This window comes from Orcinus orca, chromosome 2 (assembly GCF_937001465.1).
Source record: "Orcinus orca chromosome 2, mOrcOrc1.1, whole genome shotgun sequence".
In the NCBI taxonomy this organism is placed as follows: Eukaryota; Metazoa; Chordata; class Mammalia; order Artiodactyla; family Delphinidae; genus Orcinus; species Orcinus orca.
This window is the reverse complement of record NC_064560.1, coordinates 24170562-24189158: the sequence shown is the minus strand read 5'-3', so window position 1 is coordinate 24189158 and position 18597 is coordinate 24170562. Positions and strand designations below refer to the sequence as shown.

Below are 18597 nucleotides of genomic sequence, written 5' to 3'. Positions count from 1 at the left end.
ACAGTACCAAGAACTTATTGTGTTGATTGTTCATGGCAGAGCCATTCTCTTCGTGCAGCAATGTATCTGGACAAATTCTTTTTCCCCAGCCTGTTTTCTCAAGAGTCGAGAGGAGATTGGATCACATCATCTCTAGGAACTCTTTGTGTTAGGTCCCTCATTCCTAGCAGATCTTTTCCCCAGCTTTATTGAGATATAATAGACTAGCAGACGGTTTTTTGTATCAGTTATGTCTGCATATAATTTCAAAAGCCAAATATTCAACAAGGCTTGTACATGATGCACCCCTCCCCCCCCAAAAAAAAGAAACAGCAGTCTCCTGCCCTTCTCCTCCTTGAGGCAATCACTTCCAACTCTTCTAGCGGATTGTTTTGGCATTCATCTCATCTCTGAATAACAGTTTACTTATTAATTGTTCAGTTTTTGTCTTTATCAGGTGATACTCTACCACTCACATCACCTCTCTCTCTCTTTTCATATATATGTGTGTGTGTGTATACATAGATATATATACATCCTCCTAATAGGTATGATCCCATTACTATGGCTCTATAAAGACATTACAGCAGATCCATGTGGTGTACTATGATTACTTTTCCTTTCTCACCCAAGTTTTCCCTGGAGTTAATGATGGCCTTGTTTCTTCCATGACCTTAGCTTTCTACATACTTTTCACCCTTTCAAAGCCAATTTTTCCATTCACTGTCTAAATCTCTCGATAAACTGAGATATATAGGTATTTTCTTCATTTCATCTTGAAGTAATTTCTACCAAGGCTTTCTGTTCTGCTCTAATCTAGACTAACTGCCTTCGATGCCTGGTAGCAGGTGTTATCCTGAGATCTTGCTTCACTTCTTTTATGAGATTCTCCTCTTATTCTGTGTCCCAGGTCTTCCTCACTTGGTTTTCTCCCACCTTTTCATGGAGCACATTCTTCAAAAGGTTCCTAAGAAAGGATTTAGTAGAAACATGTGCAGTCTTGCATAAAAATGTCTTTAACCTGTTCTCACGTTTTAACCCATAGTTTAGGTGGGTAAAAAATATTCTTTACCATATGATCCAGCAATCCCACTCCTCAAGCATATATCTGGAAAAGACAAAACTCTAATTTGGAAAAGATACATGCACCCCAATGTTGAAGCAGCCTAAATGTCCATGGACAGATGAATGGATAATGGAGATGTGGTACATATATACAATGGAATACTACTCAGCCACAAAAAAGAAAATGAAATTATGCCATTTGCAGCAACATGAATGGACCCAGTGACTATCATACTGTATGAAGTCAGGAAGAGAAAGGAAAATATCATATGATATCACTTATATGTGGAATTTTAAAAAACGATGCAAATGAACTTATTTACAAAACGGAAACAGACTCACAGACATAGAAAAAAAACTTACGGTTATCAAAGGGGAAGCAGGGGAAGAGATAAATTAGGCGTTTGGGATTAACAGATACACACTACTATATACAAAATAGATAAACCACAAGGACCTACTGTATAGCACAGGGAACTATAGTCAATATCCTGTGATAATCTATAATGGAAAAGAATCTTCAAATATATATAAATATATATATGAATCGCTTTGCTGTACACCTGAAACTAACACAACATTGTAATCACCTAGATGTCAGTTAAAAATCCTAAACTGGAAAACATCCTCTCTTAGAATTCTGAGGGTTCCCCACATTGTCTTCTAGCTTCCACTGTTGAGAAGTCTGGTCCCATCCTAATGACCAGATCCTCTGATGTTCTGAAATTTCACAATGAGGTACCAAATGGTGATCTGCTTGTGGCTTGGGGGCTCTGAATGACTTCCTTCAAGATTGGAAACTAGTCTTCAGTTCCAGGATATTTCCTGGAATTACTGCCAATTTCCTCCCCTCCGTTTTCTCTGTTCTTTCATTCTAATATTCATTCCAATGTTGAATCTCGTTAATCTCCCTCATTTTCCCTTTTATGCCCCTTTACTCTTTAATCTACCATCTAGGGTATTTCCTTGAATTCCTCTTCTAGCTCTTCTATGGAGTTTTACAATCTAATTTCAAGAGGCTCTTTTTAACTCTTTGAATATTCCCTTTTTCCATCCTACCTTGTTCCATAGATGTAAAATCTTCTATTATATCCCTGAGGCCATTCATGATTTTTTTTTGTAAGATGTTTCTTCTCTCCTTTGTAAGAGCAGGTATTTTTCTCCCTTGGTTAGTTTTGGTCTCTACTGTTTTATATTAGCTGCCTACCTCAGAAGTCTGGTAATACTTTGTGGTTTCTCACGTTTATGAGTGGGGAATGAAAAGGCTGACTGACATCTCAGTGCGCAGGGGTGAAGACTGTACACCTTGGGAACCACTGCACAGAGACCCAGCTGCGTCCTTCCCAAAGGAAACCCCAATGTGTCTTTGAGTCTTTGCTCTTAGGTTGGTCAAATTACACAGAAGGATTCTCCCATATGCTAACACGAGGGCTGGGAGGGGGTCTCCCGCCTCCTGACACTGGTTTAGAAGGAAACATCCCAGAAACACAGTCATTTCCTTCCCTGCAGTGTAGGCTCTGAGAAACAAGATCTCCCTCCTAAATCCACAACACTAAAAAGCTGTGCAGCCCCAATTTCAGATCTCCAGACGTGTGTCAATAAATTTTCTCCTTTCCCTAAGCTAGTGCTAGTACCCCATTTTTCTCCTTGATTTCTTTATTAGACGTGATAAATGTTAAACTATCATTGTACAACTAGACTTTGAAACCAAAATTCTCAAAGTTCAGGTGAAAAAGTGAAACTTTACATTGGATTAATGAAGATACCTTAGCATTAGAAATCATTCTTCTCTCCATTCATTGAAAGGCAAGGTCCAAAGGCGTACTACTCAGAAGGACTCACTCCAGTGAGCATTATTATAATAGCAATAAAAGAAATGTCGCATTTCTTTTCAGTTACCCAATTATCCAGTCCTTTCAAAGGGACCTGCCTTAAACTAGTTCAAGGAACGGGCAATTTTCCTACCGATGAACATGCTTATAATTTCAAGCTTGCTACTCAGAAACGGGAAAAAAATGTTTGCAGTTGTTTTGTTTTTTATGTGACTCTGAAGAGAGACTCTTCCCCAAACTGAAAATTAAAAGTGAAGGCCTAAACTAAAAGCTTATGGAATTCCAGACATACTCTAGCTGCCCTTGGAAATCTAGCATGTCTAAATCACAGAGAAAACTGCCTCATTTCACACTCCAGGAATTTCAAAATGAGCACAGGACACCTAATCTGAGCTAAGACCTTTCCAAACATTTCCATCAAAATGGAAAATCTCAGAGGATTCGGAAGGATGCAGAACCCACGTTGTGACCAAAACCTGATCTCTGAAAATCACTGCTTCCATTTCCCTAAGAAGCAACATGCAAATAACAGCCTGGAATCACAGAGTATCTGCAAGTCCCATATTTGTAAATGGCTCTGAAGATGCAAAGAGGGGTTAAGCGCCCAGGCACTTATTAAGGAAGGCTCCCTTCTCTTTACACGCACCCTGTCACGCAGATCACTCTGTTAACAATGCAGGATGAAGCCCAGCTCTCCCCACTCTCACCAGCCAACACAGCCTCTCTCAGAAGAGACAGGCCTTCCCGATTCCATCATCAAGGGAGATGAACTGATTCTCTGGGGCACAAGGTTCATGGAATTTTGCCATCTACCATATGCTCAGAGCTTGATTTACCTTGATTAGGACCACAATCTCCTGGACATTTTGCAATTGGTTTTCATCGGGTTTTCACTCTAAATAGATTGAAATCTGACGCAAACTGCTGCCCCAGCATAAGAAATGCTAAGTCTTCACATCCCGATTCATACCTCCGTCCTAGGAAATAAGAGATGTAGGGGATACGAGGAGGTTGAGGAAGAAATACCAGGGCTGGCGGTGGCCTACGATTCCCACAATAGCAAATTGTGTCCTCTGATTCATGGTTTTAACTGTCACCTCTTAACCTCCCAACCAAACGGCAAGTGTATCACTCCAGACGGAGCAAAATCGGTCGTTCAGAAGCGGGCATGAGAAAAATGAGAAAGTGAGCCTTCCAAGTTACTCGCTCGAGAGAAGAGAACACCTAATCCAACTGCAGACGAGCTGCGCCCCATCCTGGAAGTTCATTTACTTATTTATTAACTATTTACCTATCAATTATTTATGTATGATTCACTACTTATTTACTGTCAAGACGGCGGAAGCCTTGAAAGACCCAATTAAATCTACTATACAATCAGTCTTTGCATCAAGGTAGTGATACAGGGTTTCTTACACCAGAAATTTACTTCCAAGCCACAAAGGTAAACACCAACCTTAGGTTAGCTTATGACTGACATGAAGTACCTGACACAGAAGAGCCTGGTTGTGGGACCTTATCAAAGAAGCACGATGTTTCAGAATTAACGCAGACATTTAGTGCTAACATCTTGGACAAACTCCAAACATAGGATTTCCCCGTCACCTACAAATATTAGGAGGAATGAATTCGAGCGTCGATTCAAGGCTGTAACAAAGCTAAGTAACCTCATATTCTCCAGGAGAATTGCATCTCACATCACACACGTGTGCATGAGTCATTTTAGGGAAGCTAGCCCATGTGTTGTATGCACAGTCATGAGAACTCAAGAAGTAAAGAAATCTTACAAAGGACCCTTCTGTAAGCTAGACATGCATAGATAACATCTAATCATCAGTATCTAATTTTCTGAGGGGATTTTTATGAATCAGATGACTTCGAGCAAGACAGACGCAGAGCAGTGATGCTTTGGGGGATACCACGCGGTCATCCTGCCATCAACTAAGACACCGACGATGAAGAGTACCAATCAGGACTCTGCAAGCCCACCTCTGAAGGATGCAGCCAGAGTCACCGCGGCCTGCAGGGTTCTGCAACGGAGCTGAGGCTTCCTAAAAGAACTGAAGAGCATTTCAGGTGCTGACTTTAAGCCATAGATACATATGCATGAAACTGGGCACCAATCACATGGTATCAGTGATATCATTTAAATGCAGAAAGGAAATGTACTAGAGTAATAAGATAGTAAATAATCAGATAGTAATAAGTGGAGCCCATCCAACTGCAAATCATTATGCAAAGTCAAGAAAAACACCCTCATTTACTTTGGTTATAAAGAACTTGGGAAAGGTAACAAACCCTACCGAAGACTGCAGAAGATCCGGTTTTACCCCATAATGTAACCATCACTTAGCAGAATGTACTCTTGGCCTTTTTAACTGCAACAACAAGCAACACTGTTTTCATCTGCAAAACACAGGGACTGTTCTAGAAGCCTCCTAAAGTCTCCCCTCCCACTCAAACATTTCAGGAAATCTGGGTTTTCCCAGACCTTCCTGGTTAAAAGTGTATGTAGTAGGAGAGAACAATATAGCATCCGCTCCAACGGAATAAAGGCTCAAAAAAGGAAACAGTCACCATGGTCTAAACTGGATCCCAAAAGCTTTTGTAAAAGAGCGGGGGTCGGGTCCCCAACGCCCAGCTGGCTACTCAAAGTGTACAATCTGCTACACTGCCCAAAGCCGCTCTAGTTCACAGTGCAGGGATGAAAAGGGGAAGAGGGAAGTCTGCATTTTGAAGCTGGCTGGGAAGAATAAAGCATATTTAAGTTAAAGTTTTAAAGATAATAAATGACAAGGACCCAAACTCAAGGCTCCAAACATTCTGTTACCACCGAGCCACTCTCTGGCCTCCAAGCAGAACATCAAAAAACACAGAAAACCAGGGCTGGTAGGTTTGATTCCAGAGTTGGCTGTTTTTAGTAACAGTGCTGTGGACTGCTGGAGACCAAAGTAGAGGGGAGCAGAGAAAAACAAGTTGTTCCATAACCATCAGCCTTTATTAAAATGATGGCATCCAGGGGGTGGGATGAACTGGGAGACTGGGATTGACATATATACCCGAATACATATAAAATAGGTATAAGAACCTGCTCTATAGCACAGGGAACTCCACTTTGCTGTACAGTAAAAACTAACACAACATTGTAAAACAACTCTACGCCAACAAAAAGTAAATAAATAAATGATGGCATCCAGCTGTTCACATCTCCTTCCCTGAAATCAGGGGAGCACATCTGGCAGGGGTTCAATCCATTAGGCGTGTGGCCCTGAAGGATCTGGGAAATTGTCAGCTTCAGTATGAAGCATCATCAGCTATGTTCTGCATAACTTTCTTTTCTGTTTCGTTAGCACACTGAGGTGAATGCTTCTTGGAAGACTCTGGGCCTGGCTGACAGACCCCTCCCAGAACTCTACTCAGCTAGAAGAGCCCTCTCCCTGTCACCTGCCACTGGATAAATATCTGAAAAATCAGCCCACAAAACACAAAAAACAAAAATCAAAAAACCTGGGAGGTAAGTCTCTCCAACACACATCTTTTTACCTTCTGGGGCTTTAAAAAGCCTCTTCTTAATTAGGCCACATGGAAAATTAAGGCTGAGAACTGAGAATAAGATGGACAAAGACAAAATATGCAGGATGAGGCCTGCAGCATTCAAAAAAGGACCAAAATCAGGCTGACTGGTCAGTGGAAATCTTAGCAAATCGATCTGGGCAAAATGAGCAAAACAGGGTCCAACCATTAGCCTGCAACAAACAGCTAGAGGTTGGGGTAGTGATTTTACATCTGTGGTTTGTATGTTTACAAATAAAAGATGATGCATTATGAAAGAATAACTATGGGGCTTCCCTGGTGGCACAGTGGTTGAGAGTCCACCTGCCGACGCAGGGGACACAGGTTCGTGCCCCGGTCCGGGAAGATCCCACGTGCCGCGGAGCAGCTGGGCCCGTGAGCCATGGCCGCTGAGCCTGCGCGTCCGGAGCCTGTGCTCTGCAACGGGAGAGGCCACAACAGTGAGAGGCCCACGTACCGCAAAAAAATAATAATAATAATAACTATGATTAGAAACAGATGAACTTCAACCTAGTGAGTTAATATCAACCATGATGTTAATTAAGAAAACAAGTGGGATGCCTGGAACAGTAAACATCTGCACTCCGGATCTCTTAACATCATCTTCAAGACCTCTGTCCTCCAGTTCACAAAGACACAGGTTAACTCTCTCCAGATAAACCCTCACCTCCCCCCACACCCCCCACGTACCTTCATTCTAAGGCTGCCCTTGTCCACTTCTCTGCCCTTAGAAAGGCAGTGTCTTCCCTACAGAAATGTATGCAAACACCAGAAGAATCCGACCGAAATTGTGGCACTGTGCTTTTCCCTCCACCCCCCTAGATTTTTCTACCACTCCACTCTTTTTTGTTGTTGTTATTGGCCGAGAGACATGCAGGATCTTATAGTTCCCAGACCAGGGATCGAACCCGCGGCCCCTGCAGTGGAAGCAGAGTCTTACCCACTGGACCAAGGTCACATGAAAAGCTCTGAACCAGAACTGGGGTTTCTAAATTCCCAAGACTGGTTCATTCTAACCATCCGGCCATAGTGTATTCACACCATCTTTAGTGCACTTTCTAAAATAATGCCAAAGCCACTTTCTATGAAAATCCAGCTGCTTTGAGTTGGCAGAACTTGACTTTTAAGGAAGTGAAATCAACTTCCACTCACATAGGGTAAGTGGAGCTGGCTTTGAGCTGTCAGCTTCAAGCGTGACGTCAACTCACCCCTGGAGGAGCCTGCAAGGAGCTGATGACCCAGGAGCAAAGAGAAGCAGAGTTGACCTAGATGTCCCAGGGAGAACAGCTTTGGGGTTTTATCTTCAGTTTCATACCACAGAAGAAAATAATCCAATAAAACATCAAGAACTTCAGTAGAATCTAGGAGACTGTGCTCACGAGTGGCCAATGCTACTTAGAAGGGAAAATTCATACTTCCTTCCCCAGCTTTCCATGCTGTCTGATTTCCACTCTCCACTACTTCTACATTTTTAAACTTATTCTCACCCTCATTAGTGGGTAGTGTCTTTCAGAGAGGAGGGGGGAAGAAAACAGACTTATATTAAAGCCAATTTTTTTTTTGGCCGCGCCACGTGGCTTGTGGGATCTTAGTTCCCTGACCAGAAATTGAACTCAGGCCACAGCAGGGAAAGCACCGAGTCCTAACCACTGGACCACCAGGGAATTCCCAATTATTTTTTAAATCAAGATGAAGTTTCAGAAATTCAACACTTTCCAAAGCTTTAATGGTCAAATCACGTGACTATGAACAACATTCTTTCCCAACCCAGGAACACCGCGTAATTTCACTTCACAATTTAAAAACAGTGACTTAAGCTCTGTTCTCCCATGACTGTCTGAACTGAATGCAAAAGGAAAATGCTCTAGTCTTACTGTTTCAATAAAATATTTTAAAAAAACAAACCTATTTGTGTGGCCCTGTATAACCTCCCCAAAGCCTCAATAAATTACCGATAAAGATGCCAGCACTCACCTATAATGATTAAATAAGCTATTGTACTTAAATTGCTAGGCTGTGTTTCACACATAGCAGATAATCAATACACACAGTTTCAAGACAGTTTAAGACTAGGATTCAAATCCTCATTCTCTCTCTTGCTGAAACTTGCTAGCAAATGACTCAGGCTCCCTTTCCATCTCCCCATGTGCAAAATGGAGGTGACAACACTCATAAAATCGAGGATATACAAATACAAACAATTCGAAGAGTGGCTGGCAAATAGTAGATGCTTAAATAAGTAGTTACTATTTTTTTAATATTAGTCTGAGTAAACAGATAATTCCAAATCAGAGTAATCCCACAACCCTTTCAAATCCAAATGTGTGTTTTTTCAGTGAGCATCTGTTTGAATTATCTTTTGCATGAGACTTTGTAGGAACTTGCGCTTGGAATTTCAGATGCTCGTATTGTAGCTGAAAGTGATTGAGTTCATAATTCAGTTTTGAATGAAACAGAAAAAAAAAACAACTTGCCAAATTTATGAGAAAGGATGCTTAAATAACCTTATAAGGTGTCTTTTCTCAGCCAATACAACTGCAGGGGGAAAAATAGCACAGGATGCAAATCTGTCCCACCTTCCCCCGTCCCACCAGCTCCAAACCCCTCCTTTGTAGTCACAACTGCTGAAGCTCTTTGCCACTCACTGACACTTCAGAATTCACCAAATGCAAGGCATCTACCAAAATGTGTCACTTTTGTTTTTAAGAAAATCAAAAAGAATGAAACCAAAAGCACAATGGATTCTTTCTTTAAATCAGTGTCAAAGACATCTATCTTATCACAAGAATAGAAACCTACATGACAAGAGAGCAAAACCTTTAGAGTAGTGAGTATCATCTTACGGTAACATGAAGGACCCTAACTATCAATGTATAGCGAAGAATTAGCACGTTTTAAAATTCTCTACGGGCTAACCAGATGGGGAGTAGAATGGTGGCAACTTTTAATCAGAACACTGCTGTACTGATCATGCAAAACCAATCCTTTAAGAATTTTATTTGATAACTTTATATAAATCATATAACATTCCCTCTTAGACCGCAAGCTCTAAATTGAGTATCTTCCCTTATTTACAATACACCATCCTGTCTATAAACATCTTGTTTATTTACACGGACCTCCAAACAGCCAACACTTGGTTTAGCGAACAAGATCAAGTTTTCTAAGAATGTCCCAGGACATTGTCAGTCTTACAAAGAGAGGAAGTACTTGCCCAGTGGCCCAGCCTGAAGGGCAGGAATGGAAAATGGAGGGTCAGATCTGATTCTTTCACTGGCTGGGTTACCTGGAGGCTGCAGCCATCCACCCGCACTATGAATATAATTGAATAAGGTCCAAGCACACACCCTGTCTGGGCAGGCGGGGTAGAGAGGGCTATTTGGAATGGCCCCTTCTAGTCCTAGGAATTATTAGAGCAAACTCAAATCAGGTTTTTCTTTATGGCCTGTATTCTTTATGACCTGGCCCAGGCCCTACCATTATTGGGATTATATGTGAAGGCTAGAGGGGTGTGCCTCAATTTTCTCTACACCTCTCCTTTTCCAGAGCACAAGTGAAATCATGACCCTGTGTGGAACTTGCATCCCTTAAACAATAACCACGTTACTTCTGCACAGTGACCTGCGTTCAAAGACATCCTCTGTAATGATGGCCAGTAATGTTTCCACCCTACCTTCTGGACAAGAGTCTGAAAGATGAATCACTTGAGCAGGTCTGCATAGATGTGTTGCACCACAGATCTTTTTTTTTTTTTCCCAAATAGAACCATGGGGATCTCTGAGTGAGATTCCAGTCCAAAGCACCTATTTTGTACATACGGAAGTTGACGCTCAGAAAGGTGACATCCAGTAACTGGTCCAAGGTCATACAGCCAGATGGAAGCATCGCTGAAACTAGAAGCCAGGCTTCCTCCTGATTCTGTCATCTCCTCCTCTGTCAGGAATCTTCCTTACAAAACAGAGCTGTCAGATCACGGGTCACCACTACAAATGCACAGATGGTTTCTCATGACAAGTATCATTTCCCTAACCAGTTTTTCTTACTTGTAGAATGGGAACAGTAAGTTACTACTAGGGCAATGTCGACGTAAGAACAGTCAGAAAAAAAAAAAAAAACACTGAATGTGTCTTGAACTACGGTCCTAGTTTCTTTTGGGGACAAGAACCTTTTACAAGTTCTCCTTTATGGCCTCTACACTGTTACGGGAACTCCAAAAGTTCCAAAAATAGTGAAATACTAAGAAAGAAATGGTATCTAATACTAGAACTGGAGGTAATTCAAATTCCACAGTAGACTACTTTTGTTCAAATTACTTTTAAAAAAAGAACTCTTTTACTTTGAAATCTTCTGCATTTTCACTACATGTGCTTCTCTGATCCCAAAAGCACCGTCTATCAATTCAAGGGAAGTCTCATTCACTTACTGCTCAGAGCAATGTTTCCATCACCCAGCATTTTTGCTCAGATTTGGCAAGTCCTTTGGGGACAATGGCACAGAGAGAAAGGTGGAAAATGCCTCCTCAACTGGAGTGGGCAAAGTGGGATCTGATGACCCAACAGCACTCCCAGGACAGCAAAGGAAAGTCTTATTATAAAGAGAAAAGGGAAAAAAATCACCATGGTTTTCCCCTTTCTTCAGGTCCCTCTTCTGCTTCCAGCTTTTTTTTTTTTTTTTAAGTCAAGAATCATAAAGCTAGTTATCATAAAGCTGGTTTGGGGAAACCAGCAAGGTTTCCCAAAAACTTAGTCCACAATTTCTGCAAGAAAACATGAAGAGGAAAAGCCCTCTCTGATCAATTACTCCCATCATTAGTGAAATTCATGTCCCAGCAGATGGCTCTGTTTGAGGTTCAAGATGTGGGTAATCTAATGGGAAAGGGGAAATACTCCTTTGTCACCCCTGCAGGTCTCAGCTAGCACTTCTAGAACAACACACATCAAGACAGACTGGCTGATGGAACTCTTCTCTGGGGTAAGGGCTGCTGAATCGCCCTGCCACTGGGCAGTGGTTTCCACTGGCCCTGGAATGGGTTCTGCGCACAGCTTGGGTAGGGGACTGGAGGGTTTCTGGTGCGCATGGGTGTATGGTCCCCCGCCCACCCCGGCCACCTTCCAGGCAGCGGCAGGGTCCCAGCAATGAACTAAGATAAAAATCTGAGACTACTTATTTATGGAAAGGAGGAAGCAGAGTGTGTGCAAATTTAATGCTTCGAACGGAGAAAGTAGCAGATCTCCTATCTCAAAGGACAGCCTAGCCAGCAATTCTATGTGACCACCAAGGCCTCTCCCCTCCCCCCCACCTACCCGCTCCACCTCGCTCCCCACCCCCAAAGACTTCCCAGGAAACGGGGCCGAATTTGAGCCTGTTTTCGCTTTTTCTCCGACCTGGTGAAACCTGGGTCCATTTGCTTGGTACAGACACGCCAATCGGTCCCCCGGGTCCCTCCGCTACGGTGCAAGGGTGGAAGGGTGAGGGAAGGTAGAGAGCGGCGGCGATGGATCTGGATTCAGGCAGGGTCTGCCCGCGTCGGAGGCAGTTTCCCACCAGTGGGCTCGGATCCGCCGCGGCTGCGCCGCTGGAACCGACAAAACGCGGCGCGGGGACCAAACTCTCCGGAGTCGGGGCGGAGCGCGGGGCCTGGAGCCCCAGACCCTCAAAGGCGCCGGCGCTCGGGGTCCAGGGAGGCACCGCGGGGGACGCCCGGGTGGGTGAGCAGTCTCACTTCTGCACTGAAAGGAACGAGTAGCCCTGAGGCCAGCCCCTGGCGCCCTGCCCTTCCTGGAATCCCACCCAACTCTATAAACCCAAAGATCCCGAAAATTTCGAAAGCGAAACTGCAAGCAGGTCTACAGAAGTTTGGAAACGGCCTCCCAGGCTTCCCGGCGTCCTGTCCGGACTCCCGACACCACCAATGTGGTCAAGGACGAGCGGCCCTGAGAGTGGCCATCGCTCCGCAAGGCCACCCTCCGCGTCCCCGGGGCACCTCCCTGCGTTTTATACGCGTGAAAGTCCCCAGCCCCGGTTTCGGGGCGGGGGTCGGCCGTGCTCCTGCCTCGTCTCGGTTCCTCCCTCCTCCCGCTCCTACCCAAGAGAAGGAAAACTTGGGCCCTGCGAGAATCCTGTGGAATGTTCTTCGCAGTCGGTTGTATGTTCGCTTCCACCGCACAGCTCGGTGCAAAATCGCAGGTTTCGGGGCGTTGGAGTGAATTGTGCGCTTGTCAGCCGCGACGTCAGGAGGACGAGGGGAGGGGTTCCCGGCTGAAACTGCAGTTTACAAGCACAGAGCCATCTTAGGCTGGTTTCCACTTGGGCGAAGCCCACGGGAGAGCTGTCCCCGGGGGTACGCGCGGGACCGGAGCGCCGGGGACGCGCCGCGCGCTCGGCCCGGGAGCTGGGGGCGCGAAGCGCGTCTGGGCCTGAGGGTCGCGGATCGCTCAGCCCCGCCGCCCAGGTCGGAGGGAAAATCTGCCGCGGGGTCTCGCATCTTGGTGATGCTTCCCCCCCAGGCCCCACCCACGGGCCGCCGCGAGGGACTGGCCTATCCGACAGCGCGGCGTCCGTCTAAGTGGGAAGACAAGCTGACCCCACCGGTCCTCCCTCCAGGCCTCTGAAAATGCCCAGAGACCACGTTTCTGCGGTAACTGCAGACCTGGCCAGCGCTATCTTTTTAACCCTATGATTTAAAATCATCTTGGCGCACTAGGAAGACGCGCCATCAGGCCACGGGCACAGAGAAGGTCCCCCGGACCGGCCCTCGCCTGGCCCTGGGGACGGCGCGCGGCCGCCGTGTGGCCCCAGTCCCCCAGGTCCACCCCGCTGGCACAGCTGCGCGACCTCCGCTCCGCGGCTGCATCCTGGCCACTAGCGACCCCTGTCGGGGACCCCAGTTCCCAACTAAGGGCGCTCGGTTTGCTTGCTTTCCCTTGGGCTCCACTCACAAGCTCCGACTTTGCCCTCAAACTCCGCTCCCTGACCCTCTCCCGGGCCGGCGGCCGGCCTTTCCCCGGCACCTCGCCGCGCTCTCAAAGCCCAAGGCGACACCCCCGCTCGCTCGCCTAGAAGGCCCCTAGCGGATCCAGCCCTCTCGGAGCCCGATCAGAGCAAGGGACACTTTCTTCCGCTAACGCTCTCCCCATCCCCCACCGCCCCTAGAGCGCAACTCCAAAAGCAACTCCTCCCCTCCCCCATGCACGCTCTGCAGCGGAGGGCCGCGCGCCCCCGCCCTTCCGCCGCTGCACTTTTACTCCCCCACCCCACCCACCATGCCCCGGACGCCGGCCCCCCCACCTCCCACCCCACCGCGGCGCGGCGCGAACTGCACTGGGTGCCCACCGCTAACTGCAGCGCGCCCCCTGCACACAGAACCCCACGGGCGTCTGCAGTCCGACTTCACCCGAAACCCTGGACAGTGAGTCCTTTTAATAAGCACCTCCCCGCTCCACCTACCGGGCTCTACGCACACAAGATCCAGCATACAGAGAAAGAGAACTGGTCTCCTAGAAAGCCGAAATAAATCATTCCCTCTGCCCTCATGTATTTTGCACCACGTGTCAGCAGTTTGTCATGTCAAATCATGGTAGGGTCTGGTTCCAAGACGCACACACGAATTCAGGGTGGATCTCTTTGGCACCCTCCCCGCCAACTGCACACACAGGTATGCACACTGATCCAAAGGCACACAGCGCAGTTGTGCTCGGATGCCCCGGTCCGGGCCAGCGGTACCCCTCTGCCCTTTAGCAATGGACTGGACACACGCAGACTCTAACCACGGAAAAAACTGGGGCAGCTCATTCCCTCTCTTTTTTCCCATTTAATTCGCTAAAGCAGCTACCGGAGTAGTCAAAGAGAGTTGAAACTAAGAGATGGCACCTACGGTTGGGTTTTTTCCCACCTCAAAACCTTTATTTTCAGTTTTTAAAAGCCATCTTAGCCCGCCATATTGAAACTGGCACAGCTTCTAAATACTCCTTCCCCGCCGTTGCTTCCAAGAAAACACGAGTACGGATCGGGCTCTGGACTTGCGTCTGGCCACCGCAAATCAACCACTTCCCTCACCTAAGGCTCCCCCTCTCTCCGGTTAATCCCCTCCCGCCGCCTCGGGTCAAAAATCAGTAAATATATCTAGCAGTTCCTACAGTTGTTTTTTTGGCGGATTTTACCAACACACACACATACATACACACACACACACACACACACACACAGTAAAAAAATAAACTCCCAAACCAGATCAGATTAGTAATTGAAAGGTCATATGAGAGTACAACAGGAAAGCCCCAAGTGACAGGATATTACTTTAACGTAAAAGAAAAAATAATAATAAAGAAAAGAAAAAAAAGAACAAAAAGATCATCCCTGCGGGAGCACGCTCCGAAACTACTACTGACAATTTCATTTCAGCTGCACAGGCAAATGTTTCCAAAGGGGGGATTCCGAATGTGCCCACGATTTTTAACCCCCTTGATGATTGGTCTCCAGTCCTCACTCCACATCTTCTCCCCCCACTCCCCCCCGCCACCCCAAACACACACACCAAAAAAAAAAAAAGAAGAAGGAAGAGACCCCAACGAGAGAGCGCGGGGTAGCAAGGGCGGCTGCGTCGCTAAAATGAGCGCACAAATGAGGAAGGTGGGCGGCGGGAGGGGACAGCTTGCACCCTGGTAGGAGGACACTTTGCAACTACGGACGGACCCCCGCAAGGCCGGGCTTTGCAAAGCCGAGGGACCGGGGGAAGGGGACGGGGGAGCAAGAATGACAACCCGGAGCGCAGAGCGGACTTTGGGGCTCTGCTCCAGTAATGTCGCTTTCTCCTCCTGTCCTTCCCTTTCGCTCCTCTCCCTCAGCACCCCCTCCTCCAGCCCCCCATCCCCGGGCTGGCTCCAGCTTCCCTTTTTTTCGGAGCTGGAAAAAAGAAGCTGACCGGCGCGCTCAACCTGCGGGCCGGAGGTCTGCTCGCTGGGCTGGCTGGGCGCGGGGACAGCGACCGCGCGGCGTCCTACCTGATGAAGTTCGTCCTCCTCGCGGCGTGGACCAAGACCCCGGGCGCCGCCGTGGGCGGAGGGGGAGGACACCGGCCTCACCCGCTAGCTCTGCTTTGCTCGCTCCCTGCCCGCCGCCTCCCTAGCGCGCCCGCTCCACTCCGCCGACTCCCACTACAGCCTCATTCCAATATGGCATCCTCTCTGTGCGCATGCCCGGCACTCTTTTTTAAGATTATTATTTTGTGTGTGTGCAGCGAACTCCTTCAACGACCTTTTCCAAGCGCTTGCAGAACGTCTTAAGCCAATTAGCCTGCGGGACGTTCCGCACTCCTTCCATTGCCCCCGCTGTGACGCCCCCCCGTGACGCCTCCGCGTCTGGGCACATTCCCCCCCCACACACACACACACAGAGGCACATTTCACGCTCCCACTGCCCCCTCCCCGCCCCGCTCCCCTCCCTTTTTTTCTTTAGCTCCCATCCATACACGATCTGCAGAAAGTTCCCATCACAGGCGTTTCCGCACACCCATCTGCAGGGAAATCTGGGCAAACTCCGCATCTCACTGGAACACTTTCTGTTTCGTCGGTTTGCAATCCCTCCGTGGACCAAATGCACAAACTTGCGCTTTATCCGCCGAAGGCTGGTTCCGAGCGGAGAGAAATCCAATTCTCTCCGCGACCCGCGTCCCGCCCACTGCGCCCCACCCGGCACTTAAACTGCGCTTTTTCTATGGAGATTGAAACATTTCCTGGCCCCTTAGGGATGGCGGGAGGGGGTCGGGGAAAGGTTTTCCAGGGAAACGAGCCCAGAGGGGTCGGAAAATTCAGTTGGCCGCTGAGATCGGCAGGACACAGGTAACGAGGGTCGCCACGGCGTGTCCTGGGGAAATGTCCGGGCCGGGGCGACCGCAGAGGGCACCTGGCCTGGGCTGGCTCTTGTAGGGCGGGAAAGGAATCTTGCCCGAGAAAAACGTGGCCCTCTGCGATGGTGGGAGTGAAACAGGGTCAGCGCAGACGGGCGCAGGGCAGGGTTTCCCGGCGGCGTGTGCGGGTCCGCGGTCACTTTGCCCGGGGCGTGGGGGGAGGACAAAGTGGAGCTCCCCGGCCCGAGCAACGGCTGGGCAGAGACTGAACGTAATGTACCCAATGCGGAAATGCTGGCGACGCCCGAGTGGGCAAGACGGAGAACTTCCGAAGGTGGGCTTTGCTGTACTAAGGAGCGAGGAGATGCTGCTGGGGGCTAGAATTTATTTCTGTGGGAAACGGAGAACTGACACGTTTTGTCAGGGTTTTTGCTCTATTGCCACAAGGGGTAAAATCCCCCAGAGTCTCCCAATTGTGTCCCTCTCCTTCTTAAGAACGTCTCTCGCCGCGCCCTCCCCTGGCCCGGGCCGGGGGGCCAGAGGACCCTGCGCTCCCAGGCTGCTTCGAGTTCGCAGCTCCGCCCTTCCTCCCCCGTCCTTCCACGTCCTTCCACCCCCGCGAGTCCTCGCGGACCGGAGACCTCAGGCACTAGAGGTCCTCGGAGGATAGGTGGACGCTCTGCAGGGCGGGGGACAGGGCGCGGGGAGGACCGAGAGAGAGGAGGTCAGAGTCTGAGCGCGCGCGGGACGGGCGGGGTCCTGCCCTGGCGAGTCCTCTCCCCGACAGCGGGGTCCGGCTGGTCTAGAAGAACCGCGCGAGAGACGTGCCGGGAAACTGCTCCAGTCAAGCCACGCGGTCGCGAGGGCCCCTCCACTGAAACGGTGGGCGGAGCTCGGAGATCCTCGGGGGCTTCAGCGGCAGTGAGACGCAGTGCACTTGCAGTCTGGGCAAATTGTATTTCCCTACATGTTGGAGGGCGCTCTGCGAGGTATAAAACGCCTTCGTCCTGTCACACGTTCATTCGAGGTACCACCTGAGACTCAGGAAGGACAAGCGACTCATAGTTCAAACTCCAGCCGGAGTCTGCATCCCCTCCAGCTTCCTGGTACCCTCCTCTTGGGGACATCCGACCCCTTTCACCTGAAGGTCACTGAAGGCGAAGAATCCTCAAACCGACCGCACCCCGCTCTGCACATTAACCCTGTTGCCTGCACCTCCAAACTGCCTCCCTCTTGTACTCTGAGACGGCTCCCAAATGAGTCCATGTGTGCACCGCGGCTACTAGGGATCCAGAATGGGGACTCCAGGCAGGCTTCTGGACTCTACCCCTGGGTCTCGTCTTCTCGATCCTTCAACACACAGTCTGGCCCGTAGGCAGGGAGGGGGGCGGTGGACGGTGCCATCCCAACGGGACTTACAGCGCGGGAGACCCACCCCGCGCGCCCTTCCCTTCGACAGGGTCACCAGCTCCGGCACCGCTGAAGCGCAGCCGCAGCAGAGGGGCCTGAGAGCGGATCCCCTCCTCCAGCCAACCCGGCTCCCCGCCGCGCTGCGTCCACCGCGGTGGCCGTGGCTCTCCCTCGTGTGCCCCAAACCTCGCCGCGGGGCTCGGGCCCGGGAGGGGGCAGAGGATCGCTCCTCTCCCACCCCCCGCCAGGACTTCCGGGCGGCTCCAGTTTACGGAGAGGATGCACTTTCCCTCTCCAAGAGCTGCGGCGACGTGAGCTGCAGCAGCCATTGCGCTGGCTCTAGGTTTGTTTACCCGTTTTGAGTCATTATTATAAACGGAACGTTATTTCATCAAAATAAGAAACAATTGCAAAAGGACACCGAATCCCTAACTCGATGGCCTGTGTATACGTTATCTTACGATTCCTCCAAAGTACTGGGGTCTCTTTATGTTTTTGGTACTCAGACCCCTGTATAACTTTGCCCGTGAGTCTGGAGAACTGTGTGGAGGACTTAGATTTTTTATAGTTATCGCGATTAAGAAATAAAATCATGAAGCCACAATACACGATAGTCATCACATTGTTACCTCCAAGAATCTCAACGTTGTCTAGGGTGAAATTTCTCAAAGTTCGGCAACCTTCTACTTTCATATTGCTTTTCCCACGTGACTTCTTGAACGTTCCTTGGCTCGTTATTTTGCATCCTGTCTCCATTCTCCTCTATCCAAGGACATCAATGAGGCAGAAGAAATTGGTTCGAAGACTCCCCGAGGTAATTAACGCGGCCCTTCATCCCATTCCAATACCTTCCCACTTTCATTTTTATTTCAGAAGCAGATACTTTAGGGATGT

General features: G+C 48.5%; 1 protein-coding gene across 2 annotated transcripts in view; it reads right to left on the bottom strand.

Annotated features, from left to right (window-relative positions):
• SFMBT2 (Scm like with four mbt domains 2) overlaps window positions 1–15729 on the bottom strand; it is a 208860-nt gene extending 193131 nt beyond the window's left edge. The window contains exon 1 of one of the 2 annotated variants that reach the window (XM_049705753.1): window positions 15449–15729. The gene's annotated coding sequence lies outside the window, so the exon portion shown is untranslated. The remainder of the gene's footprint in view (window positions 1–15448) is intronic. The other variant, XM_004281698.3, reaches the window with a different exon arrangement.
• Window positions 15730–18597: the final 2868 nt, after the last annotated feature.